This window comes from Cibotium barometz, chromosome 3 (assembly GCF_041138505.1).
Source record: "Cibotium barometz isolate CiBa-2024 chromosome 3, ASM4113850v1, whole genome shotgun sequence".
Classification (NCBI taxonomy): Eukaryota; Viridiplantae; Streptophyta; class Polypodiopsida; order Cyatheales; family Cibotiaceae; genus Cibotium; species Cibotium barometz.
Window position 1 is genome coordinate 33,564,551 of NC_141048.1, and position 7,971 is coordinate 33,572,521.

The 7,971-nt window shown below is 35.7% G+C and overlaps 1 pseudogene; it reads right to left on the bottom strand.

Annotated features, from left to right (window-relative positions):
- Window positions 1-1,401: 1,401 nt before the first annotated feature.
- On the bottom strand, window positions 1,402-3,491 carry LOC147639978 (cytochrome P450 CYP72A616 pseudogene; annotated as a pseudogene).
- Between the last annotated feature and the right edge of the window lie 4,480 nt (window positions 3,492-7,971).

The window sequence follows — 7,971 nt, forward strand, 5'->3', positions numbered from 1 at the left end:
ATTACGAAAAAATTGGACTAAAACAGGGCCCTCTAAGAAGAGCCATGTTATCACAAAATGGGGGTCATACAACAAACCTTATGTTTCTTACATCCATGATCCCCTTTTTTCTAGAGAATTTATGACATGGCTCTTCTTAGAGGACCTTTTCAAGTCCAAATTTTCCTAATGTGCCTATTGCTTTGATTTTCAAGTGTTCTCTATTAGATAGCCATTCCAGTACTAAGGGGGTTTTATTGTAGGCTACTTTAAATTTACTCCATGTTTAATCCCCCTTAGTTTTTCTTTCACTGTATCAAGTCTCAAAATACTTTTCTTTTCATTCACATCCATTTCATGGACAATTTGTGTACTCCTATGGTTAAATGAATGTGAAGGAAAAAAAGAGTGTTTACATCATTCTTGTTTACAATCCAATTTTCTTATTAATTGCTTATGTCATTCTTGTTACTCATCTAATTTTCTTATTAATTGGTTGGGGTTTCACTAATCCATTGAGCTCATTTTGTGCACAACCAATAATAGTATTCCATATATCTAGTTTTACACGATTTTCAAACGTAGAGTCACGCACCTATATGTTTGCATCCATCATATCATCATTTTGGTACCTGCAAGGTGTTGTGATACTAAATGCAATGTATACTATAGGTACCCTCAAGGTGTTGCGATACTAAATGCAATCTAAAGACATTGACTTATATGTTTGCAACCATCGTGTCATCATTTAGGTACCCTCAAGGTGCTGTGGTGCTAAATGCAATCCATGATATAAACACATTCCATGAGTTAAATTACACTATGCCATGATGTGTAGCCATGTGTGCACATGTTTGTTTGCTCACTATAATACATGTGTAACCTAGTTATGTCTTACTTATGTCCTAACTATAAATTGATCAACAATTTCAGTCACTCTAAAGGAACAAATCATGCATGTACCAAATCTTTTACATCACTACAACTTTACAAATGCCATAGCAAGAGTCATTATTACGAAACTAGTTTGTGTCAACTTTAAAAGTCTCATAGTAAGCGCTCCTATACTTTCTACTAGTGCTGCATGGGAATAAGCCTTGCAATTAACCAGTATTGTGATGGCTATTATGATGTTCATTTTTTTGGGAACAAAATTAGGCAAGCTACACTTGTCTATAGCTTGCTTTATTCTTTCCAACTTGTTTTAATCATTTTAAAAATATGTAAATAGATTCAATCTTAAATATACAAGGCAAGTCATCATGTAATAAAGATGAAGATTAAGAACATATTTTTTCCATAATATGTAAGATATCAACACATTGTGAATAAAAAAAAGTAGGCTCACTCATCTCTTAGTGTGAATTTAAGTCATACTTTAAGTGAAAAATCCAAATAAACAACAAGATTGGATTAGTGAAAACGCCAAAGAAACAACAAGAAGATTCTTGACGTGGGTCCAATTTGAGATTGCACATCAGACCAATTTTCTACAATTTGATCTTGTGTGTACTATCTCTTTACAAAAGTTGGGTGGGTTTGGAAGATTATAGTTTTGACTATCATCCTTAATTATGGGCTTGTCATTCAACTATTTGGACCATTAAAAATTTGTAAACCTATATTGTATGATATAAGTCACTTTTGTAGATAATTTTCCATGTTTTTTAAGTGATTGGGCACACATTGTGATGATAAAATTGTCTACATTCCATATTTTGTCAAACAATACATGCATTAGTCATCATTGATAATAAGCGACTATATAGCTAAATGCTCATGTGGTTCTCGAGAATGTTAGGAAAGGCATGTTCGTGTGCCATCCCCCCTCAATATTCTTCGAACATTATTTGCATTCCAAATTGAGGTTGTAAAGTAAGAACTATATATGGTGCATGCTTGTAGCTTGGGGAGAGACGAAATCGAAATCGTTGGAGGATCATGCTAAGAACAATCTTTGCCTCCATGATAGCAAAGTTTTGACCCACGCATACACGAGGGCCAGCACCGAAAGGAAGGTAAGCTGATGGATGCTTGCATGCCTTCGTAATCCCATCAACAAATCTATGTGGATTGAATTCATGGGCATCATGGCCCCACAACAATGGGTCCACATGCAAGGCAAGGATGGGAATGAAAAGGTGTGTGCCCCTAGGAATTGAAACATCCCCAAGCTTCATGTCTTTGGAGGCCTTTCTTATTACGGCTACAGCTGGAGGGTACAATCTCAAAGCCTCGTGTAAAACCATTCCAATGATGTTCAAACGGTTGAGAGCTTCAGCATCAACACGGTGATGCTGCTGCTTGTTGCCGCCGCCACAGACAGTAAGGACTTCCTCTCTAGCCTTTTCTTGCCATTCTGAGTGAAGAGCAAGGAGCATGAGCGCCCATGTTAGCAGCGTTGATGTGGTCTCATGGCCCGCGAAGAAGAAGGTTTTGCACTCATCGATGATTTCCTGCATGCCCAATTCCAAGTTCTTTTGGCTTCCTTGCAACTCTTTTCTGTATGCGGCCATCATCAGCCCCAACAAGTCTTTCCCAAACGTGTGCTCACTTGGGCTTTCATCATTCAATCGTTTCTGAATGATTTGCTGTAGAGTGGCTCTTATCTGCCTCTTAAGTCTCCAACGGTAACAGTTGGTTGGAGTGGGCAGCAAGCCCCTTCCTGGAATGGGAAGAGTGCGCTCACGCTTTTGAAAGAAAAGCAGTTGTTGCTCGTTTTGGAGCTCAAAAACTTGCTTTCCTTCCATGTAGCTGCTACCAAAGGCAGTATGGGCAATCACATCGCCTGTCAAGGCTTTGAACTCTTCAAGCACATTGATCTCCTTGCAGTCTTGATGTTGGAATTGTAGTTGCCATTTATCAAGCATTTGGGCGGCCAGATGTACAATGGTGGGAGACATAGCCTTGAGCTTTTCAAGAAAGAAAGCAGGGCTGACAATGCGTCTATGCTGTGCCCACTTCTCCCCTTCCAAGCCCACAAGACCATTTCCAAGCAAATCATGCAGGAAATGGTCCAAGCTAGCTTTGGGGTAGAAGCCAAATTTGTTGGACAAAATCTCTTTGCAGTGGGCAGGGTCGACAATGGCGACTTGGGCACGGGAGCCTTGCCAATGCACAAAAGGGGTACCATACTCCTTAGACCATTTGAGCAGGTTAGGAAAAATATAGGGCAAGAGATAGTGTGAAACGTGCGGCATGGTAGCTTGCTTGCCAGTCGAGGCTAGTGATTGGGCTGTGTTTGGATAGAAAACATGGTAAGGGGGACCCTTAATACCCTGTGCTTCCATGGCTCTCCTAATCCTAATCGGCCTCCACCATATGGTGCAAATCGTCCTCCACAACCATATTATACTGATTATTATCAATAAACCCTCCAGCAGGGCGTAGAGCAGAAACGCTGAGGTCCCCGCCGTCATTGCTCTTGCTCCCAAAACCAGCGCTTCAACGCCTAAGGCCCCTCCTTAGCTACACCCTAGAAGAAAAATTTCTGGTTCTTCACAGAGCATAGGAACTTGCTTAAATGGATACTCTCAGTTCCACGGAGGTTATGTCTATGTGCTTGTCTCGCTGTACTACTTGGAGATCTCCGTCCACAACGTACTATCCAATTTTCAAATTCACAACATAACAAATGCCAAACTATGGTTTAAACGCCAAAAGCCCAGTGCAGCTAAAAGACACTCTTGTCTCTCACTCACACGCGCACACACACTCTCTCTCTCTCTCTCTCTCTCTCTCACACACACACACACACACACACACACACAAAGCACATACGCACTCTCTCTCTCTCTCTCTCACACACACACATTCACTCTCTCTCTCACCCACACACAAAGCACTAAAAAAGACTACACACACATTCACTCTCTCTATCACCCACACACATTCACTCTCTCTCACCACACACACACAAAGAACTAAAAAAGACTATGGAGGAATGTATGGAATGAAGAGAGAAAGTAATCTCTCTCTCTCTCTCTCTCTCTCTCTCTCTCTCTCTAGAGAGTAGATGTTCTTTCATACATTTCAACTACCCTTTGGAATCATGACGTTTAATTGAATGCTTGTTTCCATGCAGCATAATTTTCACATTACTAATGCAATGATTTCGTGAGGCAAGTTCTTTTTTAATTGACATGATTTGAGCCAATACACTCTTTATTCCACCCTGATGGAGGGGTGGGACGAGTCACCCATACAAGTGAAGAAAATTTCATTTCACAGTGACACCACACAAATGCTTTATCTTCCAACATAGTTAGCCCAGTTTTGGCTTCGGCTACTATTTCTTACGGGAGAGTTACCATGTGGCAAATTTTTGTTAAGCCACGTGGTAGCTCCTCCATGCTCCTGGCTCAGCCTCCTCTCAATGACAAAAATGGAGAGATTTTTTTAAATAAAGATTTGTTTGACGGGCACTGTTTTCGAGATGAAGAGAGGCTAGAACCCGCGATGTGGTAGAGCTCGATTGGACTCTGATTATATATATAATATAATATATATATATATATATATATATATAAGAATGTTTCAAGTGAGCGTATAACTATGTTATATATATACATGCTTTCTACGGCTATGTAGCATATATAAAAATTATTATTATTATTATTACGGGCATACAATAATATATATACATATGTACTTTCTATAGGCGCATATATAATTATATATATACACATACGGGCGATGACCATATATATATATATACATATATATACATATACATATATATATATATATATATATGTATATGTATATATATACACACACACATTCGACGGTGTCATATATCAGTATATATATATATATATATTACATTAGATCACATATAATATATTATAATTAGAACATATATAGTATAAATATATAAACATTATAATATATTACCATATTATATTATAATAAAAACATATAATAATAATTATATATAACATATTACATAATCTATATAAATTAAAATATATTATTATACATATATTATATATAAAAGATATAATATATTCATAAATTATATTTTAAACTATATATATAATGTAATTATATATGTATGTATATAGCACACACACACACACACACACATTATATATTATATTATATATACTATATATATAATATAAATTTTAATAATTATTATATAAAATATATTATGTGATATATATAAATATAATTTATATATGATATGTAATACATATACTATATATTATATGTATGTATGATATATTATTTTTTTAACTATATATATAGAGTTTAAACATGATATAAAAAACATATATATATATAACATACATACATACCTACATACATACATACATGCATACATATATATATATTCTTTGTCAAATACATATATTTATACATATTTATTATACAATAAATAAATAAATAAGAAAAATTACGTGTTTATCACACACACACACACACACATAGTATTTATTTAATATAAAGTAAATATATAATAAAAATATACTTATATGTTTATTATGTAAATAAAAAGTTATTTATATAAATATATTTATTTATTTTCATAAATATAAACTAAATATAAATTTATTTATTTGTTATGTAAATACATATTTACAAAATAAACTAATATATATATATATATATAGTATAGTATAATATAGGTGTGTGTGTGTGTAAAGAAATTTATATATACATTGAATATTTCTTTGTCAAATTTGAGAAATATCACCATCTTAAAATACATATATATGTAAATACCATACATATTTATTATATAATAAATAAATAGAATACAAAATATACATCAACGAGTTGTACATAGCCATGTCAGCGGAGCGTATAAATCATAGCCTAGAGAGATACTACCAGCAGCTATTAACAACATAGACTCTAGAGAGAGAGGGTGAGCCGATTACTATGATAGTCACATTCTATGTCAAGAAGCCTTGACAAAGAGTGAGCCAGCTACTGTCACACTACAATCACTATGAGATATTATAGAAGAGAGGGAGATTAACAATTTTGTGCTAGACGAGACGGTTACCAATTTTTTATTTTTTATTTTTATGTTCCCCCTTATCAAACCATGTGGCACGTGGTAGCCCTCCACCATGAATGTGGATTGTACAATAGCAAACGTACCTGTGCCTAGTGTCGTGTGCCCTTCGTTGCATTGGTGGTGGCGATATGTACACATGTGACCGATAACGTGGTGCACTATCGTTTGCGTGTAGAAAAATCAGTCGTACTCAAAATCAACGACCAAATAAGGGATTTGAAAATGGACGGGCAGATCAATGTTCACGAAAAACATTTTTGTGAACAATTTTTCTTTTTTTGCAAGTCTAGATCTTACAAGTTTTTTCACAAAGGTTGCAAACTTTCTTGCTAAATTATAACTAAAATGTATATAATTTTGAAGATTTTGAAAATTAGTATTTGAATATTCACAAGTGAAACCACAAATTTTGTAGTTTCATTGTAGCTATTTGTGGGCTTTCACTGAACACTAGGGCGGATGTGTGCCTTTAAAAGGGCCACAGAGAACAATAATTATTGTACATAAATGGAATGCTAGAATGACAACAAGAGCGATCTGATCCCATCAAGGTCACAAATGATGGTAGTTGTTTTCACAAAATATTAAAGGAATCATGATAATAAAAAATAATGTGTTTATAATAATTGTAAATATACATTGATTCTTGATGTGATTATATCTATCTATAATACCTTTAATAGAGTTCTCTTAGAGTTGCCACGTGGTAGCTCCCAAGCTTTATCACACTTTAGAGATGTAGCCACTAGTAGTGTAGGTAATGTGGGTAAGGGTAGCAGAGGCACATGCAGCAAGGGCGATAAAGGGCAAACACATCACAATATTTTTAGATATTCAAGTCCATCTCTAGACATAGTTGTTAGCAATGTGGGTAAGGGTGGCAGAGGGCCCATGCAGCAAAGAAGGAGTAAAGGAGGAAGTATGAGCAAACGGCACACGTAGTAAAGGAGCCTTGAGGCACACGCAATAGAGATGGAGTAAAGGAGCCTTGCTTTAAGGGCCATTTCAACTTAGCATTAGAAGAGAGCCGAGCAATCCTAGGTTGCTCAAAATGGATAGCACCGACACCACCATCTCAAGAAAAATGTGAGCTCTTGGCATAGGTGTTAAATGAGGTGGAGCAAGACATATGAGATGCATCATGGCAGGTGCAGAACACCAATTTTATGGAGGATTACGTAATATAATATATATTTATGTGTGTGTGTGTGTATTTGTATTTGTATATATGTATATATGTAGGTGTGTGGGGGGATTGTTGTTTTTGTTGTTGTTGTGTGTGTGTGTGTGAATGTTTGTATACACACACACATATCGATAATACCTTATTTGGGAGCTAACACATGACGGCTCCTAGATATAGCCACCCCACTTGGAAGCTCCTCCTTTCCTCTCTTCTTCTATAATATACTACTATACTCTTCTATGTGTATCTTCTTCTATACTATACTACTACTCTTTTATACCATACTATATATGTATATATATACTACTGCTACTATAATATATATATATATATAATTTGAGGGTTAGAGTTAGAATTAGAGAGAGAGAGAGTGAGTTAGAGAGAAACAATGAGTGTGTGTGTGTGTGAGATATATATATATATTATTTGAGGGTTAGAGTTAGAGAGAAAGAGAGAGAGAGTTAGAGAGAGAGAGAGAGAGAGAGAGAGAGAGAGAGAGAGAGAGAGAGAGAGAGAGAGAGAGAGGCTAGAAAGAGAAAGAAACAGGGTTAGAAAGAGAAAGAAAGAGAGTTAGAGAAAGGTAGAGAGTGAGTTAGACAGAGAGAGAGAGAGAGAGAGAGAGAGAGAGAGAGAGAGAGAAGAGAGTTAGAGAGACTATACTGCTAGAGAGAGAGAGAGAGAGCTAGAAATAGAAAGAAACACAGTTAGAAAGAGAAAGAAAGAGAATTAGAGAAAGGAAAAGAGAGTGACTTAGAGAGAGAGAGAGAGAGAGAGA